The sequence below is a fragment of the Dendrobates tinctorius genome, unplaced genomic scaffold (assembly GCF_039654945.1).
Source record: "Dendrobates tinctorius isolate UK_male_01 unplaced genomic scaffold, ASM3965494v1 ptg000073l, whole genome shotgun sequence".
Taxonomy (NCBI): domain Eukaryota; kingdom Metazoa; phylum Chordata; class Amphibia; order Anura; family Dendrobatidae; genus Dendrobates; species Dendrobates tinctorius.
Window position 1 is genome coordinate 10,913,947 of NW_027361741.1, and position 27,163 is coordinate 10,941,109.

At 44.8% G+C, this 27,163-nt stretch overlaps 1 protein-coding gene across 1 annotated transcript in view; it reads right to left on the reverse strand.

Annotated features, from left to right (window-relative positions):
- Positions 1-27,163, reverse strand: part of LOC141096185 (sodium-dependent serotonin transporter-like) — a 188,615-nt gene that overhangs the window by 46,246 nt on the left and 115,206 nt on the right. The gene's annotated exons all lie outside the window — the stretch shown is intronic.

The following is a 27,163-nucleotide window of genomic DNA, read 5'->3' on the forward strand; positions in this document are numbered from 1 at the left end:
CCTTCCAGTAATAATGTCTCCATTCGAGTAATTATGTCCCCATCCTGTGACACTTACAGTAATAATGTCCCCATCTTGGGCCCCTTCCAGTAAGAATGTCCCTATCCTGGGTGTTAGGCGTCGGGTTCCTGCAGTGGTTCAACAGGAATCCAGAGCCTCACATTCTGCGGTCTCCCATTATCTTTCGACCGCAGAGGACATTGCTCGGCAGTCCCGGCTTCCCAGGCGCTCTGCCTAGACCTGCTCTGTGGGGTTGGCTATTGCTGCCACCTTTGGGTCAGCAATGGCAATGCAGGCTGCTCAGCAGCAAATCACTCCAGAGGCTAAGTCCCTCCGTAGCTCTACTGAGCATGCTCACGAGACGATCTCCCATTGGAGATCGGGAGCCACATGTCCAGGTCCTTCTCCAGATCTGGTCTGCCATGCGCTCGGCCATGCGCTAGTATAGTCTCTAGTTGCTACTGTGTGAATGATGATGGATGCATGAACCTGCGAATGACTCATTAAGATCCCCTACCTCTGATATTACGAGTGTGTATAGGGACTTAGCTTTAGAGTCAGCGCCAGCCAGTGGCAAGCTATAGCCACAATAAGCATCTACACAGTACTAGCGTCCGACAGTGCGCCCCCTCTTCGGCATTGTCGACTAGCGGCAGTGTCTGTTGCCGCGCTGCAGTCTGTAGCTCCTTTTGGCGTCCGCAGTTGCGACACCGTACGCACGGTAGGTCTAGACGGACGCTGACCCTCTCCTAGGGCCCAGCTCCTGTGACCATATACCGTGCGTGTACTCCTCTGAGACCTGTGACGCTAACAGGCTCAGCCCTTTTGTGTTTTGCACCTAAGGCATCTCTGTGAGTAAAACAGAGTTCGCTCAGCGCACCTGGGTGACGTTCAACCGGCGTGCGTTATACCGCCATATTGTACGTCCGCCATCAGCTAGCAGCAGTGTTAACACCTTCTGCACGGCGGACCCCGGGCGGCGAACGCACTACGTTATTTTATATTTAGTGCGTTCCACCGTCCCTAACACTGGTCCCCTTCCAATAATAATGTCCTCATCCTGGGATCCTATGTTGCCCCCATCCTGGGCCACTATGTCAACTTTATTTTTTTTTTTTAAACTGTTTATTAATTTAACAAGGAAAAGGGGTACAAATAATTACAGTATGTTCATGACATTAAACCATAATCCCACCTTTTCCCACCCCCCCTCCCCTTCCTGCAAATGTCATCATTTAAAAAGATTCTTAAAATTGGTGCGTGTCCTCCAATGCTTTGTAGCAAGTACCATCTGCTGCTCTTGAATTGTTTCCTAAGTCTGTTCCTACACTCTGTATCCAAGAAGGGAATAAGAAACGACCATCTGGTGAAAAACTTCTCTGCTAACTTTTCTTTGTTAGTCAAGGTTTCCAACCAGTCCATTTTAAACAGAAAATGAATTTTTGTCAATATTAATGATTTCGACGGAACATTTGAGTTTAACCATTGATTTAATATACTTTTTCTTACTGCTGAGGCCCAAATCACTAACATGGCCTTGGTGTGCTTTGGTAATACTCTTGGGGTCTCCTCTAGAATATTAAAAATAGCCCATTGCGGGGTAAGAGGGAACACAAAACCACTCAATTGTTGTAACTCAGAGTGAATATCACGCCATAACTTTTGAATTTTGGGGCAACCCCACATATGATGGTAGATGTCAGTATTATGTAAACCACATTTAACACATTGATAAGAATTTGTAGGAGACATTCTGGATTGGACGTACGGGATAATATAAGCTCTATGTAATAATAATATGGCCATATGGGTATAACTATTATATGGAATAACTTTCCTTTGTGTCTCAGTAGCTTCTAATATATCTTCAACCTCCAACCCCTCCATATCCTTTATCCATCTCGCGGACCCGAGGTTTTAGCATCCCAAGACCATTCCTTCCGCAGAGTGGAATATATGGTGCTAGTTGACACCAAATGAGACCTACCCATTCTGAGAAGAGTGTCCAATTTATCGCCTGTTCTCTCTCTCTGTCTGCTAGCCACAAACCTAAGAACCAGACTACGGGCCTGCAGGAATAAGAACGGTCGTCCTCCAAATACAGGATAGCGGGATACCGCCTCGTCAAAAGTGATTGTAGAGAAACTATGGTCTAATAGATCCACCCCAAAAAACACACTTTTTTTGGGCCATAATTTCATAGATTTTAGGCGGTTTACCTTTCGAAAATAGTGGGTTACCTAGAAAAGGCTGGAATGGTGACAATCTACCTCCCAAATTACACAATTTCTTCCCTCTTCTCCAGGAAAAAATAGTTTGCCAAAGTATCGGATGATCTCTAATTTCATCAGAGAGTTCTTCATTAGTCAGATGTAGCAAAGCCATTAAAGATATATGTGGATAAATCTGCCCCTCTAGGTGAGCATTGGCGAAGTGGGATGTTCCCCGCATCCAATCTATTTCAAATCATAAGTTAGCTGCTAAGTTATATCTAGCAATATCAGGGAAGTTAATACCCCCCTCAGATCTTAGAAGTAGTAACTTACATTACCCAATGCCTGAATGGCCCCCCATTCCCCATATAAACTGTCGAAATGTCCTATGCATTAATGTCTGATTTGGATAATAGAAGTGGTAATGTTTGAATAAATATAATAATTTAGGAAAAATTATCATTTTAATTAAAAGACAAGATAAAATGTTTCCAGGAGTTGAGGAGACTAGTAACCTCATTAATAATTGGTCTATAATTAAGGCAATACAATTTATGTGGATCCGCTGGGAGTCTAATGCCCAGATATCCAATAGACTCGCTCTTCCATTGAAAGGGAAACCAGCTCTCAGCTATTCTGCCCGCCCTAAATATCGCTAATGCTTCTGACTTATTATAATTTATTTTAAAGCCAGTAAGATGTCCAAATTCTTCGATTGTCGAAATTATGGTTGGGATAGCTTGTGTTGGGTTGGCAATAAATAATAAAATATCATCGGCAAAAGCCAATAATTTTGTTTCCGTGTTCCCTGTAGGAATCTCATGAAAATCTGGCATATTTTGAAGAGTTCTCAACAAAGGATCTAATGCTAAATTAAACAATAATGGAGACAATGGGCATCCCTGCCTCGTACCCCTCCGAATGGCAAAGGGCACCGACAGGTTGTTGTTTATAAAAAGCCTAGATGTGGAGTCTCTATATAACAATTTAATAGCATTGCAGAACCATGACCCAAACCCTCTGAGCTCCAACAACTTATGTAAATAATTCCAGGAGACCCTGTCAAAGGCCGTATCTGCGTCAAGACCCACCACTATGTTCTTTTTGCCCTTATTGACTCTACAACTAGATATAGTACCTATTGCTGTTCTTATATTATAGGTTATCGATTTCCCATGTACAATCCCTGTCTGATGTGGTGAAATTAACTCAGGAATAATCTGCTGTACTCTAGTTGCCAATTTTTTTGTCAAGAGTTTAAAATCTGCATTGAGCAGTGAGATTGGGCAGTATCCCTACACCTGCAATGGGTCTTTCCCAGGCTTAGGAAGCATAATAATACAAGCCTCATTAAATCTATCTGGAATATAACCCTTTTCCATGATTCCATTAAATAACACAACTAGTTGTGGACCTACCCATGGGCCTAAGATCTTATAATATTCTCCACTAAACCCATCTGGACCCGGTACCTTAGAAATCTTAAGAGTAGAAATGGCTGACAGGACCTCCGTAATCAGCGTTGGACTGGAGCACCTTGGGCCCACCAGAGAAAATTATTCTTGGGGCCCACTATGTAGCTACATAGAAATAAATAGAAGACCACCAATTGTGTGGTAAAACGCGCTAATATCAGGATATAATATAAGGTAGTACACGTCTTAATTATGAACCAGGGCTTGGGGTAGCCCCCCTCATAGAATATAATGCATCCCCCATAGGGTATAATGCAGCACCCCACAAAATATAATGCAGCCCCCCATAGAATATAATGTAGCACCCTCATATGGTATAATGCAGCCCCCCTCAAAGAGTAATGCAGTCCCTTCACAGAATATAATGTAGCCCTCTCAGAGTATAATGCAACCCCCTTGAAAGGCATCCCCCATAGAATATACTGTAGCCCCCTCATAGGGCATAATGCAGCCCCCCTCATATAGTATGATGTAGCCCCCTGAGAGAATAATGCAGCCCCCACACTGAATATAATGCAGCCCCCCCACTGAATATAATTTATCCCCCTCATAAAGTATAACGCAGCCCACTCTTAGGGTATAATGTAGCCCTCATCCACCTCCATCATTGCTCTCCCTCTCCATCCTTTCATTGTCCTCATCACTACCTCCATCATTGCCTTCTCACCCATCACCCCTATCAGTGCTCTTTCCACCACCTCCATCATTGCTTCCTCCCCAACACTATTGTCCTTTCCACCACTACCATCATTGTCCTTTCCACCACAACCATCATTGCCTCATTGCCTCCCCCACCACCATGATTGTCTTTTCCATCACAACCATCATTGCCTTCTCCACCATCTCATCATTGCCCATTCTACCACCTCCATCATTGCTTCCTCCCCCACCACCCCCATTGTCCTTTCCACCACTCCCAACATTGTCTTCTCCCCCACCACCCCCATCATTTATCTTTCCATCACCCACATCATTGCGAATATCCAATACACACACAGTCAGCACCACTCACACACAGCACCACACTACTCTCTCACACACAAAGCACCACACTGCACCACATAAACACACGCACACACATTCCCCACAGCCGCAGCACATACCGGCAGCTTTCTCTCTGAAACAGCCGCGCTGAATGATGACATCATCCAGCCGCACAAACAGGAAGTGCCGGGCAGGAAGCAGGACGGCATCGGATCCCTGCAGATCTGCTCCGCTGACAAGCAGCAGGGATTGCTCCCTGCCCGGCCATTGCCCTCAGGGTTTGCTGCCCTGCAGGAGCCCAACTCCAGGGCCCCGATGCAGCCGCACCGGCTTTACATGCAGGCAGTGTTAACCTTAGCCTGCGGCTAACACTGCCCGCTATTAAAGTGAATTGAACATTCTCTCGTCGCCACACCCATGGGGGCGTGGGGAAGTGTGAATATTCATTTCTCTTTAGCAGTGGGCACAGGCTCCAGTCTCCAGCTGCTGCTCTGCTGGCATCGGGAGGGTCCCCCTAACTCAGGGGCTCTAGAGCAGCTGGGTGTACCGCTATTAGCGACACACCACTGCCTTTGGGCCCCTTGAGCAGTAGAGGCCCTAGGCAGCAAATGGCAAATATGCCAGCAGGTGTCAGTGCCTGGGCCCACCGGAGAATCCTCCAGCTCTCTGGTGGGCCAGTCCGACCCTGTCCGTAATGGTAATAGGTGAGTTAAGCAGGTTTCTCTGATCCTCCATAATGCCAGGAGCCACCCCATCCCCAAAGAAACATGATGCCTCCACAATCTCTTCTCCCCCTCCTGCATACAAAGATCCAAAAAAAGTCTAACTTCCTCTATTATTTGTTCATTGTCCATTGTGACCGTGCCATTTTGACTACGAATTCTGGTAATCCTAGTTTAAAAGGTTTAGTGAGAGAGGCCAGTAACCTTCCTGGCCTGTTCCCCCATTTAACACTAGAACTACCGGAGGGGTCATTTTGACCCTTTTGCTATTTCTTTTTCCTATAATTTCTAAAATTTTAACAAATGAGTTCTGACTTTTTGTGACTTTTATTTATTCATGGTAGTGTATATTTTAGGACACAAAAATGAATTGTAACTTTTTCAGGGCCCCGGATTTTACAATTCATACCTATAAGTACTGAAGGGGTCAATTTGACCCCATACATAAAAGTAGTAGTAGGCAAGACACCTAATATTACAGAGTACAGAAAATCACAGTACTTCTCCCCAGTTGTAGAGTGTAATTGTATCTTTGCATATCAGGGATGATTCAGCATTTTGTTTTGTCTAAACATGTTTGATCTATGTCTTATAGCGATTTCTGTCTGCACTTCAGTAGCAAACATTACAGTTGAAGCTACAACTCTGCATGTTTGTACAGTGTCGTTTTATTACTTCTGCGATCTTACAAGTTCCTTTTTGCGACGTATATTTGAAGCATGAGTAAGCAGAGGGGTCTGACAAGTGATGAAATTTTGAAATGTCTTCAGAATTTATCTGAAAATGAGTCAGAAGAAGTGGCCCATCATCCGCAATGTCTGAACCACAAACAAAAGGACAATAAATCCGCAAGCGTCGAAAATCTGGAGTTGGAAGTTGTGGAGATGCAACGAAAACAAAACAACTAAAACTTGCGTAAGCTGTAACAAACCAGTTTGTGGAAAATACACTGGGAAAGTGGAAGAAAGTACTGTTTGTGTTAACTGTTGGACACCGCATGCTATGACCATGTAAAAGGAAAATGCGTGCTGTACTTGATCTTAACACTGTTACTACTAAGTTAAAATAAATGTTCTTTAATTTGTTGGCAACAAAAAAGTTATTTTTACTCCAGAGTCCAAACTTTTGAATGGAGGTCAAAATGACCCCTAATGATAGTTATAGGTATTATGAAACATGCGGTAGTTCTAGTGTTAAAGTATTTGTGTTTTTGATAGTCTAGACTGTACAACACTCTCTCATGCTCTATATTTTTGGCAGTCTCTTTAGCCTCTATGAATTTTTGTTTATTTGCGGGGGTATTAGAACAATTAAAATTTGTATGTGCCTGGGTCAATTCTTCCTGAGCTGCTAATGTGGCCTCTAATAATTTTTTCCGTTTATTCCCAACATAGGAGATGACGTGTCCCCTTAAAACTGCCTTTGAGGCGGCCCAAAATAAATGAGGATCAGCACAGTGCTCCCTATTGTCTTCATTGTATGTGTTCCACGACATCTGCAAATAAGCCTTAAAACTATGCCAACTTTAATAATGTCCCCATTATGGGCCCTTATGTCAGCCCCTATGTCCACTACCCTACCCAATCACAGAGGGGAAAAAATAAAAAAGATTATTTTCATTTTTCTGTGCTCCCCTGGAGTCCTGTTGCGGCTTCATATTAAGCATAGTTGTCAAAATGGCAGCCAACTGCAGCTGTGACAGGGCGCTCTACTCTGTGACAAGCTGCGTGATGACATCACATAGCAGTAACAATGAAAGGCCGGTATTTTCCAGCGTGGTCTATGCCCCAGAAGTCTTCACATGCAGGACACACTTCCGGGGCATAGACCGCGCTGGAAAATACCGGCGCATGAGCAGTACCGCTTATATGCTTCGCCCACAGTTGGGCAAAACATACTGCGCAGGCGCCAGAGGCCTCTTTGAATGCGCAAGCGTGGCAAACAACGTTATCTGTGATATTCACAGATGAAGATTACGCTCAGCAAACCGAGGAGGGGGGAAAGAAGCTGACTAAGCCACGCCCATCGGACCGGACCGCGGCGATTTGCATACCTCTTTACCAACATAACAAAGGTATTTTTGCATCAAAGGTGCGGGGTCGGGGGGAATAAAAAATCCTAAAGGAAACCTTATGGGACACACAATTGGGTGATATCTTTACATGATATCACTAAAAAGGGGTGACAGATTCCCTTTAAGGGAGGAAGCAGTTGAGACCCTCAGTAGGGCTTGAAGATGCTGATCAGTAAGTCTGGACCTGTACTTGGACTTACTGAAGTTCAAGGTAGAGAAGAGCTTTTCGCACAAGTATGTGCTCCCAAAAAGACACATGGTCCGCTTGAACATTTGGGAAAGCTCAGGGAAGCTGGGGGGCAATGCTCTCAAAAATTGGCTGAGCTTGCTTGCTTTTCCACTCACCTCCCTGAACTTGGCTTTGAGTTCAGAGTTGCACTGCAGGTCAATGAGCTCCATTTGAAGCACAGGAGGGGAATCTTGCACATCAAAGGAGAAGGTGTCCGCAAAAATTTGAAATGTGGCCTGTGCGTCTTGAAGTCTACAAATCTGTGATCAAATTCCTCCTGTAGCTTCAAAATGACATCCATATACTCCTCCCCACTGAATGGTGTGCCTGCTTCCATGAGTGCCTGGCATGATGGGAAATGGCAAAGGTTTGTCTGAGAAAGCTGGGCTTTCCATAACATAAGTTTTGTAGAGAATGCTCTCACATTGTCATAGGCAGCACTGACAAGTTGCCCCTGGCCTTGTAACTTCTTGTTCAGTACATTAAGCTCATGTGTGATATTAACAAAAAAAAGCTAAGTCCATGAGCCATTTTGGATCACTTGGCACAGGAACAGCAGCCCCATCTTTCTCCATGAAGGCTTTCACTTCCGCTTTCAACTCAAAAATTCTCTTCAATATGTTTCCCCTGCTGAGCCAACGTACCTTGATGAAGTAGAGCACATATCCATATTCTGACTCCATTTCCTCTAAAAAAGCACGAAACCTTCTGTGGTTTAAGCCCCTGGATCTGATTTGGTTGATGCATTTCACAACAAAAGACATCACATTGTCAAACTTCAGGCATTTGCTGCAAAGGGCCTGCTGGTGGATAATGCAGTGCAGAGCAATGACCTCCTCCACACCTTCCTCTTCCAGTTTTTTTTTAACAAGTGCCACCAGTCCATTTTTCCTGCCTGTCTTTGATGGTGCTCCATCAGTTGTTATGTAATAACGTGCAGGAGGAATATATGTCACCATGGAGCAGACAGACCAACAGTAAAAGGGGAGGTTTATTTGCAGGGAGAATATATGGTGAACATATAATATAACAGAGAAAATGCTGTAACAGGTGATATCAGAGACTGAAGAAATAACAGAAGTGCAAAACAACAGACAGTTATTCTCTTATGGGGATGAAACTTATCAGTTCCTGGAGATCTTGCTTGTAGAGATCACTCTTCTCCCACATAGGCACCCAGGCACCAGGTGTGCTTGATGTCGTCTGTCTCTGAGGTCCTAGGTATAGTCCAACTGGCGTATGGGGGGTTAACGTGAGAGCTCAAGGGGTATGAGGATGGCGGTATCCCCCTGTATGCAAGGTTCTTCCCTCTGCTGCGGCAGCGGCGTTCCCTCACCAGGGTCAGGGGCTCTGCCTGGGACAGTGTCTCTTGGCAGGTCAGTGTCACGTTACAGTATGTTCCTCGGTCACAGGGAAGCGTCTCAGGATAAAGCAGGACCTCACTGCAGGGGAGCGTCTTAAGGCACGCAGTCTGTCGGTGTGACAAAGTCTTTAACAGGAGGGGAGTGACCAGCCCTCCAGGCATTGCATTGACAGGCTTCTTGTACTCAGTGCTCACTGCCTGTGTCTGCGGTCCCTCAGTGTTCAGTCGCTGCGCCTGTCTCCTGTCCTCTGTCAGTGTCCTCTCTGCTCCCGTCACTGCGCTGCTCAGCTGAAAGCGCGCCCAATTCTCCCGCTCTCCGTCCTGCCCTCTTCCTGATCCTGGTGCTCGCGCAGTCCACTAAAGCATCCCCCGGGGACCCTAATGCCCTGCTCGATGGTTCCGGGCACAGAGCTAGGAAGGCAACTCCCCCTTGACTCCTTCGGTGCTTCACCCCCTTACAGTTATTCCAACAAACCTCCTCCAAGGTAAACCGGCCTTCTCAATGGCATCACACAGCTGGTGAAATATCTCCTGAGCGGTGGTCTGGCCATGCATTGGAATCACTGTGAGCAACTCCTCTATGACTTCAAAATTGTCATCAACACCACGGACATAGATAGCGAGCTGGGCAGTGTCGGTGATATCTGTGGTCTCATCAAGAGCGACTGACTATACACTGAAACATTTTGCTTTCTCACACAGTTGATCATAAATGTCACTTGACAGGTCAGAAATGCGCTCTGCTACGGTGTTGGCAGAAAGGCTGATGTTGCTAAACTGACCTTTCTTTTCTGGACAGACAATACTTGCAGCCTGTAATATGCACTTTTTTACTAATTCACCTTCTTTGAATGGCTTTCCTGCTTTAGCGATCATCTCACTAACCATGTAGCTAGCTTCGACTGCTGCATCATTCTCTTTGGCTGCTTTCTTAAAAGATATCTACTGAGGCAACAAGATTTCTTTAAGATTAGCAACCCGGTTGGCTCTTTCATCTCCCTGGTATTTTGCATACTCCTCAGCATGTCTACTTATGAAGTTTCAAATTGTATTCTTTGTGCACTGCAACTTTCTCTGTGCAAATAAGACACTTCGTGATGTCCCTGTGCTCAACAAAGAAATATTGCACTTCCCACTTTTCCTGAAATTGTCTGTGCTCATCATCAACCTTTCTCTTCACTGCAGGCTTTGAAAAAGACATGTTTGGGGCTGTGTAATAGATAATTCCACTTGGTGTCACTGTTTCAGTGTTAGCCGATGTGTCTTTTCCGCTTTTTTTCTGTCCAACTGAACAGCAATTTCCGCGGCCGCCTCCGCTTCTGAGCCCGGGGTAATGGCGCAAGTTTGCAATAAGGCCGGCTGATATCCCGCCTCCGAGAGCAATATACCGCACCGCCCCACCACTCATTCTGAACCCGGCGCACCTGAGTCTGTGGCGCGCTCCGGTCCGGTCCCTGCTCGGCTGCTCCTGCTGCATGTGTTGTGAGTGTGACTTATACGCCTTGCCTGCTGACAGCAGGCTGCTGTGACTGTCTAGCCATCATCATATTTACCTCCTCCTGCTGCAGCTCCAATGGTCCAGGCCGACATCTTCTTCCTGTATGAGTGTGCGGTCACACGTCACATGGTACCGCTCATTAAGCTCATGGATTTGGGCGCCACGCCTATGAGAGTGGAGTCCATATTCATGACCTTAATGAGCGGTCCTACGTGTGACTGGAATTTCACATGCGAGACTCGGCCGTGTTTCTCGCATGTGTGATCCCTGCTGAAGTGAGGGCTAAACTATTGTTCCGAGGGCCCATGAGGTGAGGGCCGCAAACTATTGTCCCGAGGGCCGCGAGCTTGAGACCCCTGCTCTATACATTATTATGGGCCCATTATAAAGTTTCATACAGTATATTGGCCCCATATTATGCTCACGCAGAATACTGGTCCCCATATATTGCTCCAAACAATATAATGGGCCCCATATAATGCCCTATACAGTATAATGACCCATATTGACACATAGTGCTTCATACAGTATAAGGGACCCACACAGTGCTCCATACAGTATTGTTATGAATGAGTCACCGGAGGAGGAAAAAACAAAAATGCAAGCTAAGTCCAGAAAACCGGAGAGGTTGGTAGCTAGTGGATTGCAGACCCCTGATCCTATTCACAACAACTAACAGTAGCCGTGGAGCGTTCCTACGGTGGTCCTAGACACCTCTTCACAGCCGGAGAACTAAATAAGCCTAAAGAAAGAAAGGGGAAATCTAAACTGCCCCAGAGCAGCCCCCAAAGCAATAGACAGCCCCCAACATGTATTGTCGGTGAAAACAGACGAAAACACAAACACAGACAGAAAGACAGGCAGAGCAAACGATGGGGCCCAACTAACTAGATAGGAAAGGACAGAAAAGATACTGGCTGCAATCCGCAAAAACCCTACCAAAAATGTCCCAACACGTCTGATATGAAAAATGGCCCTGAAGTCACTAGACTTCAAAATCCCTGTATCAGCACTCCGATATATTCTGAAGACAGAGCAAAAGAGATTTAACCGATCAGGGACAAAAATGGAAATTCAGCAGAGCCCCAGCCGGGGCTGGCAGAACACAAAGCTAAGCAAATCAGACAAAATCTCATGGAACAATAAAAGAGCAAAACTTAGCTTTAGAAGACAGGAACTGAACTGGAGGCCAGAGCTCAGAGCAGATAAATCACCAGCAACCCTACAGGGCGTCGGCTGCCTTATATCCACTCAGAGATTCCGGATGTCCAATCGCAATCCACCTGTTCAGGTGACAGGTTTTTCCCATCCAAATTAGTTTCACCACCTCCTTTCACCAGCAGAGGGAGTTCATCGGACATCAAAGGTGAACGAGAAAATGAGCTCACAACAGTACCTCCCCCTTGAGGAGGGGTCACCGAACCCTCATCCACGCCACCAGGCCGATCAAGATGGGCCCGATGAAAAGCACGAACCAATCTTTTGGCATGAATATCAGATGCAGAGACCCAAGAATTATACTCCTGGCCATAACCCTTCCACTTAACCAAATACTGGAGTCTCCGTCTAGCCAGGCGAGAATCCATTATCTTCTCAACCTCATATTCCACATTACCTTCAACCAATACAGGGTCAGGAGGTGCCACCACAGGAACTACTGGCTCAACAAACCTCTTCAACAGAGACTTATGAAACACGTTATGGATCTTAAATGTAACAGGAAGAGCCAATCGAAAAGAGACCGGATTAAGAATCTCCAAAATCTTGTAAGGTCCAATAAATCTAGGTTTAAACTTTGGAGAAGCCACCTTCATAGAGATATTCTTTGATGACAACCAAACCATATCACCCACCTTAAACCGGGGACCAATGGTCCTATGCCGCTTGGAAAACCACTGGGCCTTTTCCTGGGAGAGAGACAACTTATCCACCACTTGCTCCCAAATCTGGTGCATTCTCTCCACCAAAGTATCAACACCTGGGCAGGCAGAAGACTCCACCTGCCCTGAAGAGAATCGAGGATGAAACCCAAAGTTACAAAAAAAAGGTGACATCAAAGTGGCAGAACTAGCTCTATTATTTAAAGCAAATTTGGCCAAGGGCAAAATGAGACCCAATCATCCTGATCAGCAGAGATAAAACATCTCAAATAAGTTTGTTCTCTCCGTCTGCCCATTGGTCTGAGGGTGAAACGCAGAGGAGAAAGACAACTGAATTCCCAGTTTGGAACAAAAAGTCCTCCAAAATCTAGAGACAAACTGAACTCCTCTGTCAGATACAATGTTCTCAGGAATCCCATGCAAGCAAACCACCTGTTGCAAAAACAAGGGCACCAACTCTGAGGAAGATGGCAACTTAGGGAGTGGTACAAGATGGACCATCTTAGAGAATCTATCACAAATCACCCAGATAACAGTCATTCTCTGAGACAGGCAGATCAGAAATAAAATCCATTGAAATATGGGTCCATGGCATCCTGTTCACCGGCAAAGGCATCAACAACCCACTAGAGCGAGAACAAGGTTTAGACCGGGAGCAAGTCCCACAGGACTGCACAAAATTCCTGACATCACGAGATAAGGTGGGTCACCAAAAAGACCGACTCACCAAATCTCTAGTACCAAAAATACCTGGATGACCAGCCAATGCGGAGCAATGAACTTCAGACATTACTCTCTTCCTCCACTGGTCAGGAACATACAATTTTCCAATGGGACAACGCTCAGGTTTATCCTCCTGAAACTCTTCCAGAGCACGTCTCAAATCGGGCGAGATGGCAGAAAGAACTACCCCCTCACCTAACATGGTAGCAGGCTTGGTCACAATAGGACAATCAGCAAAGAAACCCCTAGAGAGGGCGTCTGCCTTGACATTCTTAGTGCCCGGAAGAAAAGAGACCACAAAATCAAAACATGTGAAAAACGAGGCCCACCTAGCCTGTCTAAGATTCAAGCATTTGGCCAACTCAAGGTAAATCAAATTCTTGTGGTCAGTGAGGACCACGACTTGATGTCTAGCTCCCTCCAACCAATGTCTCCACTCCTCAAATGCCCATTTCATGGCTAACAGTGCCCGATTCCCCACATCATAGTTGCGTTCAGATGGGGAGAACTTTCGGGAAAAGAAAGCACAGGGATTCATTTTAGATGCTACCGGGTCTTTTTGGGACAAAACAGCTCCTGCACCAATCCCAGAAGCGTCCACCTCTACCTGAAACGGGAGTGAGACATCAGGTTGCCGCAAAACCGGATCAGAAGTGAACCTCCGCTTCAGCTCCTGAAAGGAAGAAACAGCCTCTGGAGACCAATTCAGCATAGCAGCACCCTTCTTAGTCAAATCAGTCAATGGTTTGGCAATACCAGAAAAATTAGCTATAAATTTACGATAAAAATTAGCAAAACCCAAAAACTTCTGGAGGGCCTTCAAAGAAGTGGGCTGAACCCAATCATAAATGGCATGTACCTTGGCTAGGTCCATTTCAATAGTTGACGGAGACAAAATAAATCCCAAAAATGAAATACTCTGTACACCAAAAAGGCATTTCGACCCCTTAACATACAGGGAATTCTCCCTCAAAATCCGGAACACAGTCCGAACATGTTCCACACGAGAGTCCCAATCCCTGGAAAAGATCAAAATATCATCCAGATAGATGATCAAAAATTTATCCACAAAGTCCCGGAAAATATCATTCATGAAGCATTGGAAGACAGAAGGGACATTAGTGAGCCCAAAAGGCATCACCAGGTACTCAAAATGTCCCTCCGGAGTATTAAACGCCATCTTCCATTCATCCCCATGCTTAATGCGAATAAGATTATATGCCCCCCTGAGGTCAAGCTTGGTAAACCAGCAAGCACCTTTAACTCTGGAGAATAGATCAGAAATCAGGGGTAACGGATACTGATATTTAACAGTAATTTTGTTGAGGGAACGATAATCAATACAAGGCCTTAATGAACCATCTTTCTTGGCCACGAAAAAACCCCAGCACCCAAGGATGAAGAGGATGGTCTAATATGACCCTTCTCCAATGACTCCTTAATATAAGATCGCATAGCCTCATGCTCGGATACAGATAAATTGAAAAGTCGACCCTTGGGAAATTTACACCCAGGGCTCAGCTCAATTGCACAGTCATAACGCCTATGAGGAGGCAAAGACGCAGACTTATTCTCACTAAATACAACATAAAAATCAGCCAAATAGTCAGGAACATCATGCGACTGGGGAGAGGTGGAGAAAACAGGAGTGTCACTAAGAGCACACTGACAACCCCAACTCACCACAGACACAGATTTCCAATCCAAAACTGGATTATGGATTTGCAACCAGGGAAACCCCAAAACAATGGTATCATGCAAATTCTGCAACACCAAAAATCTGCAATTTTCTTGATGGTCTGGGGCGACCCGCATTACCACCTGGGTCCAAAACTGAGGTTTATTCTTCGCCAAAGGAGTAGCATCAATACCCCTCAAAGGGATAGGCGTCCGCAGAGGTGTCATAGGAAACCCACAACGTTTAGCAAAATCCAAGTCCATCAGGTTCAGAGCCGCTCCTGAATCCACAAAAGCCTTAGCGGAAAATGTGGACAGGGAGCAGATCAGAGTAATTGCCAGAAGAAACTTAGGTTGTACACCACCCACAGCAAATGTGTGTGCAAAATGTTTCTCTCGTTTAGGGCAGACAGAAATATTATGAGAGGCATCTCCACAGAAAAAACACAGCTTATTACGCCTTCTGAACTCCTGACGTTGCGCCCTAGACAAAACTCTATCACATTGCATAGGTTCAGACATTTGTTCAACAGGTGGCAACATTTCTCATGTAATTTTACATTCACGTAAACGCCGATCAACTTGAATGGCTAATGACATAGAATCGTCAAGACCAGAGGGAACAGGAAATCCCACCATAGTATCTTTTACGGTTTCTTACAAACCCTTCCGAAAAAGAGCTGCCAAGGCACCATCATTCCAGGTAGTAAGGACCGCCCACTTTCGGAATTTTTTACAGTACAACTCTGCAGAATCCTGACCCTGGCTCAATGCCACCAGGGCTTTTTCAGCTTGATCAATAGCATTAGGTTCATCATACAGCAACCCCAAGGCTTGAAAAAATGCGTCCACATTAGTTAGAATAGGATCATCAGGTGTCAAAGAAAACGCCCAATCCTGGGGATCGCCGCGCAGCAAAGAGATGACAATTTTAACCTGCTGCGCAGAGCTACCCGATGAGCTAGGCTTCAAGGCAAGAAATAATTTACAATTATTCTTAAAATTCAAAAATTTAGACCGATCCCCAAAAAACACATCAGGAGTAGGGATCTTTGGTTCAGCAGCATGTGAATGAGCAAGATAGGCGGAAATTCCCTGCACTTCAGCAGCGAGCTGCTCCACACGATCAGACAATTGCTTAATCTCCATTAAGAAAAAATTCCTCCTATGGCCCCAGAGAAAAAGAGGAAAAAATATACATTAAAAAAAAAAATTCTGACACTTTTTTTTTTTTACAATTCTTTCCTGCTATTGAGTACCCTAGAATCTGCGGTATGGCTGGTGATTCTGTTATGAATGAGTCACCGGAGGAGGAAAAAAAAATGCAAGCTAAGTCCAGAAAACCGGAGAGGTTGGTAGCTAGCGGATTGCAGACTCCTGATCCTATTCACAACAACTAACAGCGTTCCTACGGTGGTCCTAGACACCTCTTCACAGCCGGAGAACTAAATAAGCCTAAAGAAAGAAAGGGGAAATCTAAACTGCCCCAGAGCAGACCCCAAAGCAATAGACAGCCCCTAACATGTATTGCCCGTGAAAACAGATGAAAACACAAACACAGACAGAAAGACAGGCAGAGCAAACGATGGGGCCCAACTAACTAGATAGGAAAGGACAGAAAAGATACTGGCTGCAATCCGCAAAAACCCTACCAAAAATGTCCCAACATGTCTGATAGGGGGAACGGCCCTGAAGTCATTAGACTTCAAAATCCCTGTATCAGCACTCCGATATATTCTGAAGACAGAGCAAAAGAGATTTAACCGATCAGGGACAAAGATGGAAATTCAGCAGAGCCCAGCCGGGGCTGGCAGAACACAAAACTAAGCAAATCAGAGAAAATCTCATGGAACAGTAACAGAGCAAAACTTAGCTTTAGAAGACAGGAACTGAACTGGAGGCCAGAGCTCAGAGCAGAGAAATCACCAGCAACCCTACAGGGCGTCGGCTGCCTTATATACACTCAGAGATTCTGGATGTCCAATCGCAATCCACCTGTTCAGGTGACAGGTTTCTCCCATCCAAATCAGTTTCACCACCTCCTTTCGCCAGCAGAGGGAGTTCATCGGACATCAAAGGTGAATGAGAAAATGAGCTCACAACACAGTATAGTGGCCTCATGTATTGCTCCATACAGAATAATGGCCCCACATAGTGCTCCATGCAGTATAATGGGCCTCATGCATTACTCCATACAGTATAATGGTCTCCATATAATGCTCTATATAGTATAATGGTCCAATATACTGTTCCTTACAGTATAATGGACACCATATATTGATCCATACAGTATATAATGGACCCATATATTGCTCCATACAGTATATAATGGCCCCATATATTGCTTCATACAGAATAAAGTCCCCATATATTGCTCCAAACATTATAATGGCCCCATATATTGCTCCATACAGTATAATGGGCCTAATATAATGCTCCATACAGCATAATGGGCCCCATATATTGCTCCATGCAGTATAATAGCCCCGCACATTTCTCCATACCGTATAGTGGCCGCATATTTATTGCTGTATGCCAAATAATGGCCCCATATATTGCTCCATACAGTATTATGGGTCCCATATATTACTCCATAGATTATAATGGGCCCCATATATTGCTCCATACAATATAATGGGCCCAATATAATGCTCCCTGCATTACATTGGCCCCATATAATGCTCTATACAGAATAATGGGCCCCATATACTGCTCCATACAGTATAATGGGCCCCATGTATTGAACCATACAGTATAAGGGACCCACGCAGTGCTCCATACAGTATACTGACCCCATATATTGCTCCATGCAGAATAATGGCCCCATATAGTGCTACATGCAGTATAATGGGCCCAATATATTGCTCCATACAGTACAATGGGTTCCATATAATACTCCATACAGTATAATGGGCCCTATATATTGCTCCATCCCATATAATTGACACCATATATCACTCCATACAGTATATAATGGCCCCATATATTGCTCCATACAGTATGAAATGGTCCCATATATTGCTCTATACCGAATAATGGTCCCATATATTGCTCCAAACATTATAATGGCCCCATATATTGCTCCATACAGTATAATGGGCCCCATATATTGCTCCATACAGTATAATGGGCCCCATATATTGTTCCATACAGCATAATGGGCCCCATATATTGCTCCATACAGTATAATGGGCTCCATATAATGCTCCATACAGTGTTTTGGGCACCATATATTGTTTTATACAGTATAATGGGCCCACATAGTGCTACATACAGTATAGTGGCCCCATATAATGCACCATGCAGTATAATGGATCCCATATATTGCTCCATATAGTATAATGGGCACCACATGGTGCATCATACAGTATGATGGGCCCCATATATTACTCCATACAGTATAGTGGACCCATATATTGCTCTATATAGTATTATAGGCCCTTTACATATATTGTTCCATACAGTATAATGTGCCCGATATAATGCTTCATTAATTATACTGGCCCCAGACAGAATAATTGGCCACACATAGTGCTCCATACATTATAAGGTCCACATACAGTGCTTCTTGCAGTATAGTGGTCCCATATATTGATCCATACAGAATAATGGCCCCAGATAGTGCTCCATGTATTATAATGGGCCCCATATATTGCTCCATATAGTATAATGGGCTTCATATACTGCTCCATACAGTATACTGGGCCCCCTATATCGCACCACTCAGTTTAAAATGGCCCCATATATTGCTTCAAACAGTATATAATGGCCCAATATATTGCTCCAAACAGTATATGATGGCCCCATATGTTGCTCAGTACAGTATAATGGACTCCATATATTGCTCCATACAGTATAATTGGCCACTTATAATGTTGCATACAGCATAATAGGCTCCATATATTGCTCCATACAGTATAATGGCCCCACATAATGCTCCATACTGTATAGTGGCCCCATATATTGCTGCAAACAGAATATTTGCCTCCATAGATTGCTCCACATGGCATAATGAGTCCCATACATTGCTCCATACAGTATAATGGGCTCCATATAATTCTCCATACGGTGTTGTGGGTCACATATAGTATTCCATGCAGTATAATGGGCCCACATTGTGCTACATACAGTATAATGGGCCCCATACAAAGTTCCATACAGTATAATGGGCCCCATATAATGCACCATACAGTATAATGAACTCCATATAATGCTCCATACAGTATAATGGGTCTATATTTCTCTATTCAGTATAATGGGCACATATAATGCACCATCTATAATAATAAATGCCCTAAGCAGCTACCGGTTGTAACAACTTCCGTCCAGTTGTAACCGGTGACGTCACCGCACACCTCTTTCCATGTTAACCCTCAACACACACACTCCTCTCACCTTTCACCATCTCCACTCACTCTTTAACTCCACATACGACCCTTTCTCTCACTCCGTCTCTCATACTCACGCCGTCATCGCCGCTGATCCACGATCCCCGACATCTTCTTCCGCCGGCGCCATCCTGGATCCAGATGTCCTCCATGCCGGCGACATGTTCTTGCGGCGACGCCATTTTGGATCGGCGAAATCCCGCGATAGTCAAGATGGCGTCGCCGCAAGAACATGTCGCCGGTGTGGAGGACGTCGGGATCCAAAATGGCGTCGGCGCCGACGCCATTTTGGATCCCGACGGCATCCACGCCGGCGACATGTTCCTGCGGCGACGCTATTTTGGATCGGCGAAATCCCGCGATACTCAAGATGGCGTCGCCGCAAGAACATGTCGCCGGTGAGGACGACGTCGGGATCCAAAATGGCATCAGCAAAAACTCGCGAGATTTCGCCGACGCAATTTTGGATCCAGACGTCCTCCACGCCGGCGACATGTTCTTGTGGCGACGCCATTTTGGATCGGCGAAATCTCGCGATAGTCAAGATGGCGTCGCTGCAAGAACATGTCGGCGGCGTGGAGGACGTCGGGATCCAAAATGGCGTCGGCGAAACCTCGCGAGATTTCGCCGATGCCATTTTGGATCCTGACGTCGTCCATGCCGGCGACATGTTCTTCCAGCGACGCCATCTTGAGTATCGTGGGATTTCACGATACTCAAGATGGCGTCGCCGCAAGAACATGTCGCCGGTGAGGACGACGTCGGGATCCAAAATGGCGTCGGCGAAAACTCGCGAGATTTCGCCGACGTCATTTTGGATCCCGACGTCGTCCACGCCGGCGACATGTTCTTCCGGCGACGCCATCTTGAGTATCGCGGGATTTCACGATACTCAAGATGGCGTCGCCGCAAGAACATGTCGCCGGCGTGGACAACGTCTGGATCCAGGATGGCGCCGGTGGAAGATGATGTCGGGGATCATGGAGCAGCGGCGATGACGGCGTGAGTATGAGAGACGGAGTGAGAGAAGGGGTCGTATGTGGAGTGAAAGAGTGAGTGGAGATGGTGAAAGGTGAGAGGAGTGTGTGTGTTGAGGGTTAACATGGCAAGACGTGTGATGCTATCGCATCCTCCCGATGCGATAGCATCGGGCCATAATCTAGTACAGTATAATCGATCAAATATATTGCTCCATACAGTGTAATGGGCCACTTATACTGTTGCATACAGCATAATGGGCCCCATATATTGCTCCGTACAGTATAATGGCCCCATACAGTGCTCCATATCGTATAATGGGTCCCATATATTGCTCCATACAGTATACAATGGCCCCATATAATGCTACATACAGTAATGGGCCCCATATAATGCATCAAAGAGTATAGTGGCCCCATATATTGCTCCATACAGTATAATGAGCCCCATATATTGCTCCATACAGAATATTGGTCCCCATAGATTGCTCCATACCGTATAATGGGTCCCATATATTACTCCACACAGTATAATGGGCCCCCATATAGTGCTACATACAGTATAATGAGCCCAATATATTGCTGCATACAATATATAATGACCTCCATATAATGCTCCATACAGCATAATGGTCCCAATATAATGCTCTATACAGTATAATGGGCACATATAATGCCCCATACGGTATAATCGGCCCCATATATTGCTCCATACAGTAGAGTGGGCCTAATATAGTGTTCCATACATACAAAAAAATCAAATACTCGCCTCTCCCATTCCCAGCAACTCAGGTCTCCTCAGCGTCTTCTGACTCTGCAGCGCTCAGCACAGAGGGCGTGCTGTAGTGATACCATTGCGCCCTCTGCCCTGACACTTCACAGAGAGTCAACAGATGCTGTAGCTGCAGAGAACAAGGAAAGGGTGAAATTTGAGGGGGGTGGTCTCAGTGTTGACTCTGGGATCCCCAACTCACGGGCCCCATAGCGTGCCGGTATCCCTGACGGTGAGTTAGGGATACCGGCACGCTATGGGGCCCGTGAGTCGGTGATGACCCGGTGATGACCTGGCCCTTGTCAATGCAACGAGTCAGGTAATAAACCCTGCGTGCGCATGCCCCTGCCTTCGCTTTTAAAGGACCCATGCCCCTAAAAAAAAAAAAATTAATTCTTCTTTTCTCTTGGGCCCACCAGGCATTTCACCGGTACACCGTCATGCCAGTTCAATCCTGTCTAACAGTGTATGATCTCAGCAAACAATATTAGATTGGCTGCAGCGTTCATGTGCGGTACATATAACATCATGTCTTATACTGATATGGCTTGTTTTGGCTTCTTCGATCAAGGACCTTCTGCACTGGAGTAGTGAAGGATTTAACAGTACTTTTTTGCATAGAAAAAATACAAAACTATTGAGAAAATGTCTATAAAATTTTCATACATATAAACACTACTTAAATATACGATATTCTATTTATAAATCAGATGGAAGCTGGATGTTACTTAACATGATAATTTGAAAGTATAAGCGGAATTGAATTTCAAATTTTTAAGAGAGATTCCTGGTCTGTAATTACAGACAGGAAGTCTATTGTAACCTGTGATTTGCAAAACAGAAGAAAAAGCATTAATACAGTATTGAGAAAAATGAGATGTGTAATTGAATGAAACATTTACATTTTCAAGGGTTTCTTCTGTCGCTACTCAGGAAATTACAATGCAATATTTACTATTCACATCTCTGATCTAATCAGCTCAACAAATACAAGCATGTCTGATGTTAAACCAGCTGCCCCTACATAATCAGACATGGAGCTCAATGGATGTGAATCTCGTTGGCTTCTGTCTTTCTGTTTCCATCTTATTACATAGATATAAAACATTTCAGAGCTTAAGAACATGTTCTGTATACCATTCAGCTATACTTCATATAATAAATCTAATTAATGAAAGATTAAAATGTCCTACCAAGATATAAGATTTGCTCAGATCTTGTCCAACAATAAGCATAGTACGCCACAACAAAGCCCTATTATATCTGAAACACCAACTAGAAATGTTGAAACAGTATGATGATTTATCTGGAATCTATGGAAAATTTAAATTAATCTTAAGTACATTTTCATGAAATCTAGTTAGAGTTTGTATTAATAGATTTCTCAATCAGAATGTAAGAAACCATACCGGAAGCTGTCATCAAATTCTTCCTTTAAAGCAAATGTCTTTTCTCATCTACAACAGTGTTTCTCAAACTTCCTTTTCCTAGTACCCCCCAGTATTCAACCGAGTACCCCTAAATCAATTTTTCATTGCAATTTTAACTTAACTGACAACTTATTACTGATGTTGTCATAAATGCAAATTCATGCATGAATAAATCACAAATAATGACAATATTGAAAAAAAACAAGAGAACGTTGATTTCACTTGTTTGGAGATCAACAATTTTACCCAGTTAATGCCATCATCCACGCATAGTACAATTAATGCCACCATCCATTCCAGTGCAATTATCATCACCCATCTCAGCACAGTTTATGCAGTCACAAACATAGTACTATCAGTACTATCAAAAAAAGAGCAAACTGAGATGTGTGAAACTAACTTATTTTTATAATGTACTAGCTGAAGAGCCCGGCGTTGGCCGGGCATAGTACTTAACTGTGGGTCCCACTGTCTTCCTTAACAGCCCCGGTCTCTTCATCCACAGCCCTGCTCTCCCGCTCTCTCCCTCTACAGCCCCGCTGTCTTCCTTCCTCCACATCCCCGCTCTCCATGCACCACACGCAGTGACGCTGGGACCAGGTGAGAGAGGTGCGCAGATTGTTAGTTTGGCCGGAGTGGGCGGAGCTGGGCAGAGTGGGTGGAGCTAGGGCGGAGCTGCAGCGCATGTGTTTGGGCGGCCTGTGGGGGCGTGTCCTAGCGGGCTGCCGGGGTGGAGCTTGCCGGAGAGGGCGGAGCTAGAGTGGAGCTGCAGCGTGTGATTGGGCGGTCTGCGGGGGCGTGGCCTAGCGCTGTTGTAGGCCGCTGTAGAAGCCGAGGACTACATTTAGGCCAGGAAGCTGCAGGGGAGAGGGGTTATAGCGCAGCTGGCAACGGGGAGCGCCGGCTGAGCCGGGACAGGATTGGGAGGGTGCCTGTACTATTCGGTCCCTGTCCTGAAGACTGTCTTCCTCCAGAGCCCCTCTCTCCATGCAATGTCCTGCTATATCCGTCCTCAGCCCCGCTCCGCTGCTTCGTGATTGGTTGGTGTCCCACTCTGCTGCTTCGTGATTGGTTGGAGATACACACACACACACACACATATTCAGATTTATATACAGAGACTAGCTGAAGAGCCCGGCATTGCCCGGGCATAGTAACTAACTGTGGTTAGTTATAACAAATTATAATGATTATATTGCACATAAAAACATTTCACATCATAGATTCAACACTACTGATTTGCAACACAAATTAACTAAATGGTTACCCAAGTATTGATAGTATTTTATTTTCAACTCATTCAAGAGCCTTTTGGTGCAAGGATGAACAGATTTTTGGCAGGTCCAACTCTTGAACAGGCCACATAAAGGTGACCATGAGAAAAGCATTGAGATTGCAAATCAATCCCTACTACTTTCAAGGACTGTCCCTGAGCATTGTTAATGGACATTGCAAATGCCAGTTGAACTGGAAACTGGAGGCATTTAACATCAAAAGGCAAATCAAATGGAATGAGTGGAATTCTTGGAATGAAAATGCCCTCTCCTTTGGCACATCCTGTTGCTGAGCTGTGTATCTAATCCTATCCTGTGTGATACTGTCTGCTGAGCTGTGTATCTAATCCTATCCTGTGTGATACTGTCTGCTGAGCTGTGTATCTAATCCTATGTGATACTGTCTGCTGAGCTGTATATTTAATCCTATCCTGTGTGATACAGTCTGCTGAGCTGTGTATCTAATCGTATCCTGTGTGATACTGTCTGCTGAGCTGTATATTTAATTCTATCCTATGTGATACAGTCTGCTGAGCTGTGTATCTAATCCTGTCCTGTGTGATACTGTCTGTTGATCTGTGTATCTAATCCTATCCTCTGTAATACTGTGTGCTGAGCCATGTATCTAATCCACTCCTGTGTGATGCAGTCTTCTGAGCTGTGTATCTAATCCTATCCTGTGTGATACTGTCTGCTGAGCAGTGTATCTTATCCTCTCTTGTAGGATACAGTCTGCTGAGCTGTGTATCTAATCCTATCCTGTGTGATACTGTCTGCTGAGCTGTATATCTAATCGTACCCTGTGGGATACAGTCTGCTGAGCTGTGTATCTAATCCTATTCTGTGTGTTACTATCTGCTGAGCTGTGCATCTAATCCTATCCTGTGTGATACTTTGTGCTGAGTCGTGTATCTAATCCTCTCCTGTGGGATACTGTCTGCTGAGCTGTGTATCTAATCCTACCCTGTGTGATACTATCTGCTGAGTTTGTATCTAATCCTACAGGATACTGTCTGATACTGTGTGCTGAGCCGTGTGTCTAATCCTATCCTGTGTGTTACTGTCTGCTGAGTGGTGTATCTTATCCTATGTGATACAGTCTGCTGAGCCCATGTATCTAATCCTATCCTGTGTGATACTGGGCTCCCCCTGCAGTCTGTGTCAGAGGGTGGTCTGGGTCGGCACGGTAATAAATTGTGTTATTTCCAGCTTTACAGAAGGACGATAACACCATAGAAATGATAAGAATAATAGGCCTCAGTTATCAAACCTGTCTACAAGGAAAACTGTTGCTCATAGCAACCAATCACAGTTCAGCTTTCATCTTTTACACAGCTCTGGTGAAATGAAAGATGCTTAGTGATTGGTTACAAGGAAAACTGTTGCTCATAGCAACCAATCACAGCTCAGCTTTCATCTTTTAAACAGCTCTGGTGAAATGAAAGATGCCTAGTGATTGGTTGCTATGTGGAGTGGGCGTGGCTTGATACACACACACACATTTATGCATACACTCAGTTTTATATCTATAGATTTCAAAATGTACAAAGACATGAACACACATGCACACACACCTATACAATGGGTAGCACAGTGTCTCAGTGATTAGCATTGCAGCCTTACAGCACTAGGGTCCTTGGTTTAAATCCCACCAAGAGCAACATCTGCAAGGAGTTTGTATGTTCTCCCTGGTTTCCTTTGGGTACTCTGGTTTCCTCTCGCACTCTAAATACTTACTGTTAGGGAATCTAGATTGTGAGTCCTAATGGGGACAGTAATGATGATGTCTGTAAAGCACTGTGGAATTAATTGGACTGTATAAGTGAGTAAAATAAATAAATACAGTAAATACACATGTACACTACTCATGCAAAAATGTGCAGGGAAAATATTAATAGCACAATCATAAGGGCGATGGGGAGGTAGTATCTCTTCATCTGAAAGTATATCTTCAAAAGTCTGTCAGGTACCCCGGCAGACCCTCCAGACTTGCTGAGCAAATTTGTACAGAACTAAGACATCTCTTATCACAATTGAGGCTCCATTTAACACTATCCTTCTGACATCTTTTCATAACAGGATTGTGAATAAGCAGCCATGGAAACCCCAATATCAACCCAGCAGGTAGATTATTCAAAACAAATCAGGAGCTGGACTCAGAGTTTCTACCTGCAATGTGAACTCCACCATTACTATATGGATAAAATTCTGAAGTAACGGTGTTCTGTCCATGGCAAAAATTTGAATGGGTCTATTCAATCTAACTGCCCAAATCCTAATTTCTGAACTAGTCCTGAATCGATAAAGTTGGCTGTAGTCACTCAGCCAATGGAAGCTAACGCTACTAACAACTGGTTATTGAAAAGTATTTCCATTTTTTCCATTTTTAGCAGTATGTGATCTGAGGAGTTAAAAGGTCCCTAGAAGTCTGGATGATCCCCTCAACAATCACAATCAGACAACAATCACCCAGACAAAGGCGTTTCACGACAACTTGCTTCTTTGGAGATGTATCGAGCTGTCCTTAAGAAAATGACCAGTGCGACCACAGTAGAGGCAAATTGCGAGATTTCACCAACATTTCCTCTCAACAGCCTGAGAACTGGCAGCTCCAAGTTCCATCGGTCCCGCCTCAGGTAAGTGAACAGATTCGGGGGGAATGACCAAAACACCCTGCCACTCACTACACCTCTCCTAAATTCTGTGATTTATCCAATGGACTTGGTCTTGGCCTCGCCAAAGGAAGAAGTTGGAGTAAGAACCAGAACCAGAGAGTCCTTTAGTATTTCAGAAAGGCCTCTATGAAACTGCCACCTGAGAGCTGCATTATTCTATAGAACTGCAGTGGACCATTGCCAGAACTCGGTACTATAGTCTTCAGTGGTGCGGACTCCCTGTGTCAGGCTCATGATCCTTACCTCTGCGACCTGGATCCTGTCAGGTTCATCATAGATCAACTCTAAGGCATCAAAAAAGGCATAAACAAAAGACCATTCTGGAGCTTGTGGGGACAAAGAAAAAGCCCTCGTCTGAAGGCCCCCTTGCAGTAGTGACATGATTGTTACCATCCATTGTGATTCATCTCCTGTACGAGTATGCAGGGTAAAAAATAGCCTACAGCTCACCTGAAACACCCTAAACTGGGTTTTCTCCCTTGAAAATTTGTCCGGAAGGGCCACTACTGGTTTGGGAGAGACGAATTGCACATGACAAGGTACAGACATCATAGTTACTGCCGGTAGCGGAGAGCACTGAGAAGCACTGAAGATACTAGAAAATTGACCCTGCAGCTGGGACTAAGACAATTCTAGATTCTGATGCTCTTTGGCTAGATCCTGAATCGCCACGTGATTCTAAAGTGTGTGAATTCGATCCATACTAGTGGGGAAAAAGTTTAAAGCCAGTCATAATGTGATGCAGAGTCACAAATGCTCAGGGAGATGCCATGAGACAAGGTGGTCAAGAGGTCAGATACCAAAATAGC